This window comes from Coturnix japonica, chromosome 1 (genome assembly GCF_054131305.1).
Source record: "Coturnix japonica strain WE chromosome 1, WE-NBRP24, whole genome shotgun sequence".
Taxonomy (NCBI): Eukaryota; Metazoa; Chordata; class Aves; order Galliformes; family Phasianidae; genus Coturnix; species Coturnix japonica.
In genome coordinates this window covers 124,247,498-124,266,408 of record NC_140663.1, presented here as the reverse complement: position 1 = coordinate 124,266,408, position 18,911 = coordinate 124,247,498, and the positions used below count along the sequence as shown (strand labels likewise).

At 36.9% G+C, this 18,911-nt stretch overlaps 1 long non-coding RNA gene across 5 annotated transcripts in view; it reads right to left on the bottom strand.

Annotated features, from left to right (window-relative positions):
* Positions 1 to 18,911, bottom strand: part of LOC107306672 (uncharacterized) — a 151,668-nt gene that overhangs the window by 99,515 nt on the left and 33,242 nt on the right. For 2 of the 5 annotated variants that reach the window (XR_014947766.1, XR_014947758.1), the window contains one exon: positions 1,096 to 16,605. The exons of the other annotated variants lie outside the window; for them this stretch is intronic. This is a non-coding gene — a long non-coding RNA (uncharacterized LOC107306672). Of the gene's footprint in view, positions 1 to 1,095; positions 16,606 to 18,911 lie in introns of those variants that run through there. 5 annotated transcript variants of the gene reach the window in all.

Sequence of the window (18,911 nt, the reverse complement as noted above, 5' to 3'; positions counted from 1 at the left end):
GCAGCACTGTGCAATGCTCAGACGTAAACAGAAGGAAGAATGCTCAGACTGCAACCACTCCCCTACACCTAATCGGTAGGCAGATGATATAAGTGTAGCAAAAGGTGAGAATGCTGCATGGGAAAAGGGTCTAAACCATGATAAAGGCTTTGTGACCTTAATAGCAAAGAAATAAAATGCCACCTGGAATACTACAGTGGAAAGAGCAAATACAGTAGAACAGATCCTAGCATCCAAGACTTTTTTTCCTTTTCGCTGCTCAATTATCCTCATATGCTAGCAAAGGGAAAAATAGTGCATAAAGTTTTTTCCCTGTGTTGCTGGCGATGACCTTATTTTTAGATGAGTGCTGTTTTACTATCCACAGCCCTTCAAAAACATTGAAGATATTCTCAGCATAGTATGAGAATTGGTAATGAAAAATACAAATGATCTTTTCACTCAAGAAGAGAATAACTTCATAATTTACACTGCCTCTACTTGAGAAAAGAACAACTTCACTACTCATGAGTTATTGGTTTTCCCTCTTCATTAAGCGTTCCTTGTGTGTGTTTCTATCTATTTAGTGCATGTTCTTCCCACTCCCTTGTCAATGCCCTTAGATACAAGGGATATATTTGAGACAGTGCACAAAGGACTTTCATTTTAATGCACAACAAATAAGAGGCGCTACACATGCATGTATATGTGGTGTACCAGACTATTAACCTCTAATGTGGGTTTGTCCTCCTTGGACAATCTTTTGTCCATATCGCACGGAGTTTTTTTAACACTTGCAAACCAATTAATTTCTTTCTTAGATGGAGTTCTTTGCAGAACTGCTGAATTTACCAGTGATGAAATATGCAAAAGAAGATAGCTTACAAAAAATCTGAAGTAATATCCTTGTTGACAGGATGCTGAGTGATGCAAATTGCGTACAGTACATACAGGATAGTGGTTGCCCTATAAATTTTTCCATGTCTCTAAACAAAGGCAAAAATAGGTATAACTAGCCTGATACAGTTTAGTTATGTAACAGATTGAAGGTTTGGGTTTTAGTCACTGAAAATGTGATAAACAACATTGCGCATTAATGCAGAAAACAGATTGAGCTTTTTAATGGTACATCAAATAAGACTTTATTAGCATCTATTAGGTTCAACCCAAAGCCCGGGAAATAGCATTAATGAGCATCATATATCAGTCTGTCTGTTATTAGATAACATTATCCCTTAAAACTAGCAAGTCATATAGTACTTCATACTTTTTACCTTTATCTTTAGAATTAGCTGCTGACATCCTCTCCTGTTACACTGGCCTTACTATTAGTAATAGTGAACCAATTTATAAACCCATTAGTGACACTTTTTCCCGAAGATAAAAACAGTCAAAATTATCTGGCAGCAATTAATCTTAATGGCTGTATGCAGTAAACAGCAATGGGCTAATTCCAGCTCTGTCAGCCCCATCAAACAATCCCACATTAGGCAGCTTTTCACTGATCCATTAAGCATATTCAGAACAACAACAAATTCAATGCTGAAGGCATATGCACTAAACATTACAACAGTGATCTTCTGAAGCCATCATTATCTCTTAAATAGTACTTCCCCCATGTATTATCATTATGCTGTACATTAGAAATACTTTGATTAAACTCCCTTAATTCATAACAGCCAGCTGCAGACCATTTATGCAGTTAATCTCAACACAACAGCTATTGAGGAAATATAACAAATGAAGGCTGTAAACTGGAAGTCATTACTACGAAAGATACTGGTTTCCTGCCCTTATAGTGCAAAGTGCATGGAAAGATTGTGCTTTAGGATGACAGTAACACAGACTGAAACTACTAATGCCTATGTGAAATATCCTGCAATGTGTTCAGCAGGTGGTGAAGCCGTGAAGGTGTGTGAAGGAGCAACCTGACAAACTTTCAGCAGGAGAAGAGAAAACATCCAGGAGCCCCCTTGTCTGCAGGACCAAAATATAAGCCCAGACAATAGCCTTTTTGTGTCTTTGCTGGCTTCATCTGGAGCTCACAGGAATATGTCACCATGAAAGAACGCTTCTGATTTCTTCCTCTAGCTTAGGCTAGAGGAAGCTGAAGCTAATAACAATGACACTTTGAGAGACTGTAGACCTTTCAGTTTCCTTTTCTACAAGTAATAGCTGTTTTGAGAATTTTTATTAGGCTATTTTCTCTTTAAGGTATAATGGGTATGGTGTAGCAAGAAAATTTGCATAAGGCTTTCCGTGGTGTTGTAAACAAATCAATATTATTGGGATAGAAGGGAAAAAAAAACAGTATCCAATTTATATTTCCACTCTGACCTGAAATTCATATAAGGTATCCTCACGTAATAACACAAAAACGGTAAGCAGATAAAAGTTGATGGTGTTTAATAACTTTTCATCAACTGCATTCAGATTTAAAAAATAATAATAATAAAAAAAGGATTAAAAATTCTTTCAGAAGTGTCCGTGCTGCCATGTTACTAACCTAGATCATACCTTTTCTTAATTAAAACACACACACACACACACACACGTACAAACCAACAAGAAATCAGTGGGATTTGGGTACAAAAAACACTTTCACAAATTCTTTACTTGTCAAGTGTAAAGAAACCATAAAAATATTAGTGAATAAGGCCTATGTGTCCTACAGTTCTTCAACATATATAAATAGTTTATTTGATTTTAAAGATGTAAACCACAGACACAGTGTCTACCTTGCAATGAAATGGCCAAATAAATAAAACTTCAATTTGGCATGGGCCTGGCTGCCAGTTCTGATCTCAGTTCCAGTTCATAAGTCCAGCTCACTCCAAGGTGGAATGCGAAACCTCTGCAGCACCTTTAGGACTAGCACTGAGGAACAGGCAACAGCATGCAACAGGCAGCACCCTTCACAGCATCACAACAGTCTGCTTCCTGATACTCCAGTAAAAACGGAGGTGAGATGTCTCAATACAAATCCAGTTTTGTGCTTCTGTTAGCTTCCAGAGCTCACGCACTTCTGGAACAGGCACTGTTGCATCTCAGCACCAGCTCCCCTGTGAATAGCTTACACAGCCTGATGCTGTGTGCCTCTAAGCACAGCAACACAAAATCCACTAGCTGGTTTGTAAGCAAAGAGATACCATGTGTACACTCTTCAGATGGATGCTTCTATGCAATCTGTCTGGAGAAACATCTACATACCATAGTACGTGTGGTGCGCTGCCTAAGCACCGAGGGTATTGCAGGGTCAATTTTGCAAAAACATATTCCATCCTGGCCATAAACCTTGGCAGTTAATCACAGTCAGAATCACAGATGCTTACAGTATTCCCTCTTTCAATAGGAGAAGAATGGACTTGTGTTTCAGATACAGATTTCATATGTAGGCTTTCTTCCTACCTCCACAGCACCTTGCCCACAATCTTAGGCAGGTCATTTTATGTCTGTTTGTCTCAGTTTCCCTCCAACTAGTGATCTGGGCCAGAAATGCACCTGGAAATCAAAGGCTGTTCCCTAACATGACAGAAAGTTGGGAAAGTCAATTTTTTTTTCTTAGGCAGAAGCATTACTAAGCACAAGACCTTCAGGTAAGAAGGAATATTAGACTCCTTGTTCAAAATCAATGTCCCAGCAGAGTCTGGGCACTGAAAAGAAATGCAGTTTCTGACCTAAGGTTTCCATGACTGAAAATGTTCACTTAGGTGCCTAAATGTAGTTGACATTTCTTACTGAATGAAGTTCTCAGTGTTCCAGATGTAAATTATAAGTTCATGTATATGAGCTATTAGTTTGGGAGAAAGTAGTTTTTCCCAGACTTTAAGAAGAAGTCTGACTTACCATTCTCTGCAGCACGCAGGAGGATGTGTGATGTGACAGTTCTAAGTCCTAAGATGTTATATGTAACCTTCTTTGCTGAGTTTCTCATTTTTATTCCTTTCCAAGCAATGTTTATTCCCTTAGAATGCAGATGAAAATGTCACATGCTATGCATTTCTAATATTTTAATTTAATTTTGAAGGTAGGATTTTTTGTTTGTTTGTTTGTTTTTATTTAGTCTCCATGGTAGGTAACTTCTGATGTTTCAGAACAAAGCAAAAGATCTATGGATGCCCTCTTCCAGAAGATGAACAGACAGGATTGGTCACCTCATGGTAAACACAATGTAAGTATCAAATTCTGGTAAATATCGAGAAAAGGAAACTCTGCAGAAGAAATGGAGTTCAGGTAAGAATGAAAAGTTATTCCCAGTTTCTGCTTGCTCATCCTAGTTCAAAAATTAGTTGTAGTTTTACTCTGCAAAAATTTTTTTGGCTCTTGTGACTGAATGAGAAAGAAGAAATATATGGCTAAATATATATTGTTCAAATGAAGTATCACAGGAGTTACTCTGCTTGCTTCCCAGAGACAATTGAATAATCTTTAGTTTAGCCAACAGAGTAGCACAGCAGAAGATTTTTAAAGATTCCCATAATTCTGCCTAGCACGCAATCTAAGCACAAAGCTCCTAATGTACCAGCAAGAATTACGAACTAAAGAGAAAATACATAGCTACCAAGTTGGTTGTAGGAAATTAATTATTTTAATTACATATGAGTTGCATAAGTGGATTTTATTTCAAATTATGGGTAGTGTTTCTTCTTAACTTGACAGTGTGTGATCAGTCAAATATGAAACTAGCTGTATAGTGTCTTAGTTTTTTGCAAAGGTTATATAATATCATTGAGAACCGCCAAAGTTTTTGGTCACACATATTTTTCATATTAATGGAATATTATGAAAGGATCAAAGCTGGTTTTCAAAAGAATATTGTTCTCTTTTGCCTAATCTAACTTCAGGTCACCCAGCAGTGAAAAGTAACTTGGACAATGTTCTATCAGTTTTACTGATAAAATTCCTAAGATGTGGATTTGACTACCTGATTTGAGACTGCTGTACAGTGTGCATAGAAGTAGAGTGGACTGTTCACAGAATTATCACTACTTGGTATTAATAGGTAGCAAATGAACAGGAGTTAGGAGTGCATCTACTCTGACAAAACAGAGTAGAAACACATTGTATTCACTTATTTGAATTTCTGCATTAAATTTTCCACTGTAAAAGCAAAATGAAACTCTGACAGAGAATCCAGAATTGTCCAATTTTATGACTTTTTCCTGTTCCTCAATCCTTCTATATACTTTGAAGATTTATTTATTTATTTATGTTTTCCAATGGGATTATTAATGTCTGCAAACTTTGACTGGGTCCAAGTGTAAACTCCCTATGCTGATAGAACATAAGGAAATTGAAACTAATGATTGATAGGATTTATATCTCCAAGTGGCATAATATGAGCACTGAAATAGAGAAGTGATTTTCAATCCTTCTGAGCTGGCAAACAATCTGAAAATATTTTTAGTGGACAGGAATACCCATGCAGCATATTTAAGCTCTCAGATAATAAAATAGCCTTTTCAGGGACCACTGACAGGAAGCCCAAGGGTCTCAAAGGGTTCACAGACCAGAAGCAAGAAATCACTGAAACTAACAATACTAAATTATCTACCCCATTCTACATTTGTCTCTAAAGTCTAACATGTTGTTATCAATCTGTCATATTAATTATCTGTAGTTATAATACATACCTAGAAATACCAAAGGAACCCGGAGAAGTAATTTTATTTAATTTCATTAGATCTTTTCTAAGAAAAAAATATCATGAAGGAAAAAAGAAGAATAAAATAATAATTATATTCATAGACAATGTGTCAGTAATTTATAACCAATTTATCAATGACCATGCAGCTGCACTCCCTGTAGCTTTTTTATAAAAAAAGCTCACATAATGCTTACATAGTCTCTGAAAGCATAGCGTCTTAATAAAGGAACAGGAAGCCACCAGAGTAATTAGAAAGGTATATTGTAGTGCATATAATGGTAGAAGGATGTTTGTATTATAGTCCAACACATCATTAAGGATACAATTGTTATTTAATGTGGCACAATCATCTTTCTACTCTTCATGAAATCCACTTAAGTAATTACTTTTCTTAGCTCATTGGCTCTATGAACTGACAGTTTAGCAAAGCCTTACGTGTCTAAAGAAACACTGATTCTCCATTTTTATAGCACTCCACCACTTTTTAAACCTGATTTCTAACAGCTTACCTGGAATAGCCATTTTCTTTTTTGAGAAACTGGATGTAAAACTGGGGAGGAGAGAGGGAAGCTGATGGGAGGCAGAGGGGGGATGAAGGGAAATTAATGAGAGAATGGGAAGTTAAACATCCACTAAAAGGGTGCAGAGCTGTCTTAAAAAGATGAAAATATTAAATGAAATGCCTCGCTCCCTTTTTCCCTACAGTGTACCCCTTCTCCCTGGTCTTGTTTTTGGAACATATTCTAGAAGATATATGTATACTAAACCAATTAGCTGTTGCATTTACAGAGTGTTTCATCATTTATGTATATGTTAGCAGTACAACCCAAGCTCAGTGGTGCTGCCCCTTGAGTTGCTTCTAGTCTGTTTCCATGAGGATTGCTTTTATAGAGCACAATTTTCAAGATTTTGGAGAGTACTGTATTATGAAAGTTAGTGGGGAACATTAACTAACCTATTATTTTATTTTCCTTTCTGCACTTATGATGGCGATATGTGAGCAGACAACACCACCTATTTATACTCAGAGCTCATTTGTGATTTTTTTCCCCCCAATCCTGCATATTTTAATATAAAGTTCAAGACTGTTTTACAGAGCAAGCCAGCAAGCCCAGGATTTGGCAAATACAGCATTGAAGTGCAACATTTAAATTGCTCATCTGTATGCTTTTATTTATTTATTTATTTACTTATTTATTCATTTTTAAACTTTAAGCTCTCTCAAAAGATGTTGAAGTCTTTGTTTTTCTAGTACTACAACAGGGTAAGTCTGAAACACCTTTATCTGATTTGGTAGATCTATGTTTGATGCTCTTTGTCTGAATAGAAGTGTCAGCTGTATTTTACTTTATTATATAAAAAAGTTTCAGAATTTAATTAAGGGTCAAGTACCTGCAGTAGATAAATGCAACAGCTAAAGCATATTTCTGATCTCTCTGAAGACTGCAATCATGAAAATTATTATCATTGAGTAAAACTGGTCTCAATGATGGTGACTGGGAGATGGAATCTATGTTAGTCAGCCATAATTTACATAATAATGGGTTCCGAGTTTTCATCAGCACCTTTTGTTTGTACAGTGCTTACTGCTACAGTAAATTGTCAAAATGTCATTCCTATCCAATCAGCCAGAAAATATCAACAGTAAACAAGGCACGAGAAGAAATTCTCTGATTAAAAGTATGGTGGAGGAAATAGTAAAACTGAAGACACTGATGGCATAGCAGTGTTCTTCTGATACTTTCAACAACGCTGTTGAGCAACTCATGAAACTTACTTTTATTTTTTAATGAAGCAAAGCCACAGAGGGAGTGATGTCATTAAAATATCTCAGCAAACAGTTAAATAACCGATTTGTTTGCACTTGTGTTCGTCATTATGTGTTTGTTTCCTTTTTCATGCAGTAATTGGTTTTCCAGGCAAAAGATATTAAACTGAAAGTTTCACTATAGGCAGCTGGGTAGCCACAGACTTAAAGAACACTGTCCAAGAGCAACTCAATTAAGGGAAACACTGAGTACAAAGATAAAATGCTGGTCCAGATAAATCTCTCTTCTCTCTCTTCACAACCTCACAAAGCCTGATAGAATTCAGGTTGAAATGAATTCAGTACAACTTTCAGCCACTCTCTAACATTCACAGAAATGAAAGGAGAGGACAAGCATGAATTAGTAGCAGTGTCGGCTTTATAGCATTTGTACTTATATACTGTATTAAAAGTTTCACAATGTATTTGAAATAAAATGGATAAAGTGGCACACTGCCAAACACAACCAGAAGCCACCCTTGTGTGGAACTGAAACATTTGGCTCAGATAGTACTTAATTTATTTTCGTGAAATGACACGTTATATAAATGTATCTTTAAAACAGAGAGGAAAAAACTTTTTTAAAAAAAGTTCCTTTGTATAGTGGTTCATAGAGGTTGACACAGTCATAATCTGTATATAAATGGAACAAAAACCAATAAACTTTCCTCAAGGAGGCCTTCCAGCCCTGTGCTCTTAAAAATCTTCAAAAAGGATGTGATCACGCTGTTGAGTCACCACAGAAAAGACTCACAGTACCTTCTTTTGGAAATGAACAGGAGTTTAAAAATCTATTGAAATGAAGTGTTGACATAAGGAAATATTCTGTGGAGCTTTCAGGTTTCTTTACTATTCACTTTATTTTACTTGGCTACTTTTAATTTTTTTCCACTTCTTCTCTTTGAAAATCCGGCATTGTCCCAACCCTTTCGATTAAGCAGCTTGTCTGAATGAAAGCACTGTGATGATGTGGCGGTGCATCAATAAACAGGGTGCCTCTCAAAGCAGGACAGAGCACTGAGAAATAGGGCTGATCAGTGGTAATTACTCTGACACTTCAGGCAGTACAGGGAATTAACTCCTAGGACTTGGGGCCGAATGGAGAGCTAGTGGTTGATGTTCCACATTGTGAATGCATCGGTGCCTGAACCCATTATGAGTTTAAATGGAGATGGGAATTCACTATGTACATTTCCTTTTTCCCCTCAGTTAGGAATGTGAAGCAAAATGCAGAAAATGAAAATAATTCGGAATGCTGACCAGGCTGTGTTGCTATTTTTTTTTAAGGTCTTTACATTCATTTCCCATTAAAACATGAATAATTGAATAAAAGGATGCCTGTAGCAACCATATTTATGGGAATGCACCCATCATGTTGAAGAAGACACCCGTAAGCCAAGTTAAGGAAGTGGAATTGCTCTAAGGCAGACCTGCAGACACTAAGGTACACAAAAACACATAGCAGGAGGGAAATACAGCTAAAAAGGCAACTAGTTAGCAGCTGCCACTATGACCTTTAACTGCATCCATGGTAACTGGGCTAAAGATGGAGTTCCATTTTATTATTCTCACACCCACAATGTTAAGCCTATGAATCCCATTGCAATTTAATGGCTGAAATCAGAAGGCAGATCTGTGTTCATTGGACCAGTGCCGACATCCTCTTAGCTAATGAGTGCAATAAACATTTTCATGCCAGGAAACCAATGCAAGTGGAAATATTATGCCATGCAGAAATTTATCCCCCAAACACAAAGAAATGGTCAGTAAAGTCGGTCCTTTATGACAATTTGCATATAGTATAATTTTTCAGGTTTTAGGCCGTGCATCTTTGAGGAAGATTTTTAACTCATATATTGCTTAATAATGTGGCATACAACACAGTTCGCTTTTTATGAAGAACTGTGGGAAGAATTATGTATTCCAGAGTTAATGACTGTTACTGCCTCCAATTATTTTCTTAAAGGAATCTTATCGTTTTAAATAGTATTTTATTTTTCTTTCATGAACCTAAAATGTATTCTGTCCATTTGTAGGCTACAGGCAATACCACCAGCTGAGCAAGACAGTAAAACAACAAACTGCTTCAACAACAAAAAAAAGGGCTGTGTTCTAAATTTTTTCTGTATTTTAATTTGACTCTCATAATTTTCTTAAGGATCAGTGACATCTTTGCCATGCGAGCTTATAGCAAGACATGTATCATCCTTTCTCGGTCCGAAGAACCAGAACAACAGTTGAATGGCTCTGTGCTGGATGTCTTTGAATTCTCAAGCACTTCTACCTCTGTAAAGTTTTGTGGTAACCTGTATAATTGATTACCAGATGTATGGAGTGGAGCAAACAATTGGTTTGTGAACTTTTACCTGGGAAAAAGAATTCAGCCTGGAAGTAGCCATAATTATTTAAAAAGTTATAAATATGGAGTTTTAGTCACTTCAAGCCTTTCAGTGACTTTATCTGTTTTCCTTTTCTTTCTCCCACATAAAGAAGGAGTGTTGTTCTAACAGCATAACATGCTGGGGTGAAGAAGAAAACTCCGAATGCATAAATGTGCAGCTGGAAAATGAAGGTCACCAAAATCTCCTTGAACTCTTTGGTAAACCCACTGCATTTGCTTCAATGCAGCGCAATCAAAGACATAAAACTACATTAGTAGTTTCACAAAAGCATTGTGTGAAATATTCCTGCCTCTCACAGCTCACTTACCCCTCTATCGTAAAATACCTAGAATTTTATTTTTTGTTAAAATGTTAGCCTGGCATAAAGAGAGAGGTCTTAATGACTTCCCCTGACAAGAACTACATGTACTTTTTTTTCCCTTATGGAACACTGCCAAATATCCTTTGTAATAAAAAGCTTGAACTATTTTGCTAACAGAAGCTGCTTGTTCTGGTAACTGTAAAGGTCAGATAGAAAATAATTTTGGTGTTTCTTATCTTTTAAAATAATGTCACTTTTTATCATTAAGGTAACATTTTTTGGACAACAAAGAAATAAGAAAACAGAAGATGTTGTACCCCAGACCACCAGGTACACTATTTCTAAAATGACAGTAGGTTAAAAAAGCTGTTAGCCAATTATAACAAAGACTGGAAATGTCACAAAAGCCAATGAAATCTCCCTAGTAACATTCAGAAATAATATGCTTTGGATCATGCTGTATATTAAATGACAACTGTCAATTTAAAAAAGAAGTCCTCCAAAATCTTTGATGTATGACAATTTAGAAGTTGAAACACACTGTTCTTACCATTTAATATCTTTGAGATAAAAAGCTTTTGACACATTAACTAATGTGAAAGAATAAGTGCTCCTCTCATTTCCCTAACACAATACTGGACTACACTGAGTAGCTTTCTGTGATGAATGTCATAAGAAGTAAGGTGGCATATACCCTTTTTATTTAGTTAAGAACTATATGCATTTATGTCTATTACATTACATAATAATAATGTGAGATTTTGTATCCTAAATATTATTCTTTGATCTCTGTGGCACTTATTTCAGCTAAAATGGGCATTTGAGTAGGCACTGATTGTCAATATTATCTAATCTGCTTTTCTGGCTATGGCTGTAGTACTGCATGATTCACAGAAGTCTGTCAATCTCTGAATGCACAGCCCTTCCGGGATGAAAGGTCTATTGAAGTATTTTACTTCTTATTTCTCTTTCTCTCTCTCTCTCTTTCTCTCTCTCTCTCTCTCTCTCTCTTTTTTTTTCCCCTGCATGGAAATCATTCATAATCTCTGACCTCTGGCACCTGGACTGAGTGGCTTCCAGAACATCAAGGAAAGCTCTGTGGTGCAGTGCAGAGCAATGGTGATGGACTCCTTAGTTCTTATGGGCCCCACATTCATCAGTGGCAGTGAGTGCTTGCTCCTACTCTGTCAGTGTGTCTCAGTGGTTGTGGCAAGAATCCAAACCCATACATCTCTTTCTGGAGGTCTCCCACTGTAAGGATGTGAGATTGTACCCTACCAACTTTATCTGTGTAATGACTTCACCTGCCACTGGAACAAGAGAGCTAAATGATAATGTTTAGACAAATGACATGATGGTGCCTCAGCAGTAGCATTTAGGGTCCAAATTTTGAGTTGACTAAATTAACAACCTGTCAAAGAGGAGAGTAGGTATCTAAATAATTAGTAGACTTTTGGATGTTTCTGCTGGTCTTAATGAGTTGTTACTGTGTGTGCTCACTGTTTGGCTCTGTGTGGATGGGGTTTTGTGGCCCTGAAAACCTCACAGTGGAGGCTTACCGTATCCACATGTTGGCAGAATCTGTCTGGAAATGATTCAAAGACAAATCTGCCCTCCAGAGGAAACAGTCCTAAGGAGTGTAGACCCCACCAACTTGTGCCACGGGACTGTGGGGAAGAGATTAGACCCTGCAGATCTTGTAATTAACAGAACAGACACAGGCTAGGAGCACACACTGATCCACTGCCTTGGATCAGGATTTTTTGCTAAAGAGATTGCAAGTTAACCATAGAAAGACTAAGAAGTGTTATGGACTTATTTTGAAAAGATTTACAACCATATGGTGCTCTCTAGAATAACACAAAATAACAGAAAACAGGGCAGTGCCTTCTGACACTGAAAGCAAAGAGCAGAAGACAGAAAATACTGTTGCTAAAATGTTGGCTGCACAATACTTCTGACAGTGAGAATTTTGCTGTTGTGAAACCTTGGAATAGTAGGACCTCATTCTGTTATGCAAAGGATCTGTTCCAGCAGAGTGGGCTCCATTTTCCTATGTAGGACAGGTACTGTCTTTAGTTGAGGAGTAGATGAATCATCCAAAATGACATTACCAATAATGAGTTTCTGTTGACAAATATGATACAGATCTAAGCTATGTATATCCCTGTAGAACTTATAAAGTGCCAAACATGAATACTAGCAGTGAGATAAACCAGTCAAAAATACATGATAAGCAGGGCTATAAAACCAGCATGTTTGACTTTTACACAGACAATACGACCTACATATAGTGGAGAACTTTCAGAAAGTTGAGTTGGTAAAACTGCTTGCTATGATATTGAAAGAGTAGACTTAAGAATAAAAGTTTCTGATTTGAATTTGAAAAAAAGTAAATGTATATTTGCATTTATATATATGTACTGTATGAATAACTGATTTTATGGTGTGTGTGTAGGGGGTGGGGGGTGGAGGGGGGTGTTGGCAATCAAAGAGATGTTTTTAATGTTACGTAAATCAAAACAGAGCATTTCAAAATTTTCACAGGATAGAAAAACAAACATCTTTTGGTGTACTTTTGCATTTTGTCTTAATTGCCCAGTGTGTCCAAGTACACAGGTTGCAATGAAAGTAATGCCTTATTTACTTCCATGGAAACTACAACACGTACAAAGAGCACAGTTAATACTATTTGATAGAGCAAATTCCCAGCTACAAAATACTATTTTTCAATATAGTCACCACCATTAATTATGCATTTTAACCATTAATATGGAAAATACTGCATGTCACACTTGTAAAGATCTGTACCAGTAGAGGTGATCCACTGTTGTTACCACTGATGAAATGCACCACCCACCACCTCACTGTGCTCATATCCACTGTTTGGTCTCCATAAATTTTCAGCACGCATCCATGAATATCAACAAGTGCCATTTTTTTCTGCATGGAGGAATTCAGTGACACACCTTTGCTTCATCTGCACTTCCACGTGACAGCATTCTTCTGGAGTGCCCCTCTGCTGCCATTTGTTGTACAATAAAATGTAATGTAATGTTGGCAGGAAGATTCAAACTCTACTGCAGTGCCACCAACATCTGTCTCTGACATCATGGGCCAACATCATAACATAGGAGGCATTACTTTCAGAGTAGCCCTTGTACTTAGACAAGACAGTGTAACTTAATAAGAGGGTTCAGACTAGATTCCTTTAGTTTGGTGCTTAAGCCATTTCCCCAAAACGTTGTATTTTTATTCTCAGTCAAAAAGAGGAAGACTACAGTCTTCTGTTCCCATCTCATGTGTGACTACTATAAATAAGAAAGCAAAACTCTTTTTCTGATTTTGGCATGACATTTAAATCTTCAAATTCTGCTTGTCTTACTAGTACTGATACAGTTCATTCCAGATTTTTTATTATTTCAGCTTCAGTGAAAACAATGTTTTAAGGTGCAATAAATATTCCAATGTTAAAAAAAAAAGAAAAAAAAGTTCTGTCTTACTTGTGTCACATGAAGACAATGACAAGAACTCCTTAATTAGTAATCAAAGATGCCATTAAACAACAAAAAACTAATGGTTTATATCCTGAAGTGGGCGGCACTCCATAACCATTGTTTAAGGATTCCTAGAAATCCTGACGTACAAGAAAGCTATATAAAGTGACTGGACAATATTACTCATCAGACCGTTTTACCTGCTGTTATTCTCACACCAGACAATTCAAAGATGACATGTTTATTCTCTGACTTCACAGGAACAGGTACCAGAGAAAATGACTGCAAGTTTCTTATTAACAGTGTAGAAGTTAGCATGAAATTACTTCCTGTAACATTTATGAGTAACTCAGTGGTAGACAACAAAGAGAATATTGAAGGGATGGAAAAGATAGCTTAGTAAACAAAGCCATTTTAAACAGGGTTTTAATACTGACCAATTCTAAATGACCTTTCTGGAGACAAGGATGAAAATGACAAAAGCAAATTACTGAAAGTAATCACTTAAACACAAGTAGGATTTGTACAAGACAAGCAATTGAACATTAGCTCAGAATGAGATGATAAAGCCAAGAACAACAACAAAACTTCAACAACAATGCAATTTTTGAATGGTCAGTACTGAAGCAGGACAACTGATCTTTCTGTTTTAACTGAGCAAGAACAATGCTGGAATCTTATGTTTACACTGTGGTTCAAGTTTTTAGAAAGATTCAGCAGAGCTACTCGACATGGTAGAAAGGAGATACAGAAGCATTTTGAGAATGGGAGAAAAGCTTTCTTGTGTGAGATTTAAAGAGCTGGATCTTTCTGTTTATGAGGAAGAAGATTGAGAGGAGACTTGCTTATGGCATATATATTTTCTCAGGCAAAAATAATAGATATGAAAGGACTCTGTAATCTAGTGGAGAAGGGCATAATGAGAACCAAAGGCTAGAGCCTGAAGCCAGATGAATTCAAATTCGAAATAAGGCACATACTTTTAATGCTGATAGCTATTAGCTATCAGAACACATTATAGAGGGAAGTGGTGGATTTTCCATCTCCTGAGATCTTCAAATCAAGATTAGATGCCTCTCAGGAAGATATACTTTAGCTGCACAGAAACAGTTTGGCTCAAGGTAAAGATAACTATGTGAAAGATAAGTGCTTGTGATCAAGAAGAAAGCAGATTAGATGATCTAAGAGTTCCTTTTTGCTTTTTACACGATGAAAATCTGAAAACCTGCATTATGTTTCTGGAAGTTAATCTGAGTTTTCCACCCCAGGTTTACCCCAATCAGATTACTAGTGCACTGAAGTGAAATTCATAGCCCATCCCTCACTCTTTTATGTCTGTTTGCAGGGTTCACCTAGAGGAAAGTCAGGTTTATTGTTGTTTGCTTTCCCTTGGGATTCTGCTGAGGCAATTCATTATGTTGGAAAAAAATTAGAGGACTAGATGCAAAGATCTGTAACTGTTAACTAGATTTTAAGTCACAATTAATTTCTCCAAGAGATCAAGAAGGATATCACTGTTTCTGGCACCTATTTCTAGAACTGAAGCATTACAAAATGAAGGTTGTGTTCACTGTACCATCTACTGACATTATCTTTTATATGACTATGTCTTTACAGTGTTTACTCCCAAGGTACCAGCAATTAATGAAAAATCCTTGATTCATATGTGAAATCAAGGTGACAGGTAATAGTTTTATGACTTGAGGCACTCGCAGATAGATAAAATGTTGAAAATTTCTTGTTATGTAAAATGACATTCTTTGTGAAAAGATGCTGTGTAGTACACATGATGAAACAACATGGAAGTATCTGTTGCCTTCTATCAACTGATGTCATTCAGCTATGGGAGTTGTGTTTCAAAATATATTTCAAAAGACCACAGATTATTGATGACACTAACTGGAAAAGCAGGCAGTACAGAGAAATCTCAGTTTTGGGAATATGATGTGTTTATCTCAGATATGGGCCTAAAGCTATTGGTTTAAAGCCTGATTTTACAGTAAAATTTTGATGGGTTGAATAGAAGAAGATTGAACAATACTATATAGATTGCAAAAATCTGTATGTAAAACAGACTGGATTAACATGCTAGTGACTAAGTGGGAAAGAAAAAAAATAATTGCATACTTATAAATAAGACAAACACGTGAAATTATATTGCAAAATGACACGTTTATGAACAACAGTTCTATGGTCACTTAAGACAGAAGTCATTTTATTTAACTTCAGCTGTCAAGGTCTGAAATTGTCACTGTAGATTCCCTGTACTGCCAATGGAGAGAAATAGGTGCTTTTAAAATATGATTCAGCTGACCTATTTTAGCCATCCACTTCTTCAGGATGAGATGAATCACACCCTAAACGTGCCTATTTCTCTCCATTGATTATGAAAGGAGTCCAGGGTGACAACCTCAGATGTAGATGTCTCATTTATAGATTTTTGTATTTTCCCAGATGAATCCCACTATTAGAGCCTATAGATTCTGACACATCTTCACTTTTTTCCATAATTTCTTATTGAAAAAACAGCTACTATGGAGAAATAGAGGAGATATACATACATTTGTATCAGGTGCAATTTTCTGTCGAAGTGCTGGAAAACTGACATTATATGTGTCAATTTTTGACATTTTGATGAAAAAAAGAATCAGCCCCCAAAATATTTCAGCTGAGAAAGAAACTATTTCTTTGTAGAAATACTGACATGTGGTCTCATGGGAGTGACAGGTCAGTGCTTCAGGCTTCCAATCTCCACTATAGGGCAGAATGTCTGCCTGGCCCATATATTCCATGAGTGATCCAGGTTTCTTCTGTTGGTGATTCTGGTGATGCCTCTTGGGATCCTCATGGTGATGAAAAATCACAAGGCATGAGCCTACCAAGTAACCAGCACCAGTTAGATGAGATTGGGAGCATGAAGTAGCTGAGTTATATCTTCTGTGCAGTGTCAAAGCAGCATACTTTTAAGACACCTGAAAAAAAAAAGAGTTTTGGCAGAATGTTAGCAAATTAATGTTCTATAGAAACAAAGGATGTTTTTGAAAAAGTAAGAAGTGAGAAATAAATAACTTCTCAACACCCAGTTCAGTTATGCAGTTTTCAAGGAAAGATAGATTATGGGTGTATGCTTATTCCTCACTTTTCTTAAACATTTCAGTACTATTTGTAACTTTGTAAGTTGAGCGAAAGGCCCCCATAAACTTTGTCAGGATTGTGGTCCCCTTCCTTTCCCTTCCCCAATCCTCTGTTTTCTCTCTTCCCATCTTGTTATGGAGAGCTGAATTGTACTAACTTAATAGTAATTTTGCCAATATAAAGCTAGCAAAACAAACTTCCCAGTATGGAGGAGAGCTTTGGACAATGCAAGCAAATTAGATCTACTTGGCAGCTTATCAAGTCAAACTCGAGCACAAAGGACTAGGAAAGTTCAGAAATACCTTTGAAGATAAAAGTTTGTGCACACCATTTCTGGAGATAACATCCTGTTCAGCTTACAGAGGTTGCATTACTTGTGCATAAAATAATAGTACACTTTTTTGACGGTCTATACAAATATTTCCATTCGAGAAATCAGAGATTCTGACTCCTAATTCCAGCTGGAGGGAACCAAAATATCAGTGTTTCACTGATATGAAAATCCTCAGATTTAAGGAAAAGACCAAAGGCCAAACAGTCTTTGAGATTTTGAGTTTTCTTCAGATAGCCCTGCTTGTCATGCATTATTTGCCAATAAAACTAAGGTAGAGAAACAGGCTAATCTTAGTTTTATCAGGAATTTAAAGTCATCTGCTTACAACAGTGTTTGATAAAAGTATAATTAAAAAATAAAAAAAAAGTACTGTAAACTTATATATATTATACTCAACTAAGAAATATGACAGCCAAGAAAACTAAAACATTGGATAACCTCCTCATTTTAAATTGACATAATGCAGAAATACACATATAAACATATTTATTCTTATAGATATCACTTGTCATTTTCCCTTGATGTTTTGTACCCTCTGCTCTATAACTTCCCAGCTGCCACAGACATCCCAATTCCACGTCTTTCCCATGAGTGGCCCTTAACCCAGTTCCATTTTCGCTCATCCTGGTGATATCCTTTATCAATACAGCATGAGATTCACTGCTCAGAATAGCTGCATCATCTCAGATCCAATCTCTTTTTACACTTTTTTTTTTTTTTTTTTTTTTTTACTGGCAATGCCCATTACCTGATTGCCTACCTAGGAGGGCAAGTTTTCCTACCTGCTTCCTAAATCACCACCTCACTTTCCGTTCCAAGCTTCTTTGTTCCATGCTCTGATATTAAGGCCTGATCTACTTGTTCTTTTGATCTCAGTCTTCTTCAGCTTCATCCCTAGAGTTTAGTCTGCTTGTACTGAAAACAAGATCCAAAAGTTCAGTTATCATAATCAGAATTTTATTAGGCTACTAGGCAGTACTTTTCATTTTTCCTCTGAGTTCCAATCTCTCTTTTGTTCTCTCCACACCAAATATTGTGGTTTCCTTCTCCATGCTGGCAAGATGTCCTGAGTACAAAAAAAGATAATATAGTTCCCTGCTCTCCATATTGCTCATTTTGGAGACAGGCTAACTCCCTTTAATGGAACAGACTTGGGACTGACCTAATGGGAACAGTTTTGCTGAAAAATATTGATAGACATGAAGGCTAATGCCATCCTGGGCTACACTGTCAAGCCCTAATTAATGGTGTACTGAGAAGCAATTATTCTCCTTTAGTTGGCCACATCCAAAAACTGTTCTGGGACTAATTTTGGAACTGACACATATTCAGTTTTGGGAAACCAAAGGAAGTGATACTTAAGTAAACTGTAGCAGAAGAACTCCCTGCTGGAAAGGACTTGGGAGTACTCATGGATTGCTGGCTGTACATAAACCTGCAATGTGCCCTCACAGTCCAGAAAGCCAAGTGTATTCTGGGCTGCATCAAAAGAAGCATGGCCAGTGGGTGTTCCTGCCCCTCTACTCTGCACTGGTGAGGTCTCACTTGGGTTACTGTTCAGACGTGGAATCCTCAGTACAGGACAGACATGGACCTGTTGAAACACACTCAGAGGAGGACCACAAAAATGATTCACGGGATGGAACACCTGACCTAAGAGGATAGACTGAGAGAGCTGGGGCTGTTCAGCCTGGAGAAGACAATGCTCTGGGGAGACCTGATAGTGGCATTTCAGTAAATGAAGGGGGGCTATAAGAAAGAAAAGTCTAGACTCTTTAGCAGAGTCTGTTGCTATAGGACAAGAGGAAA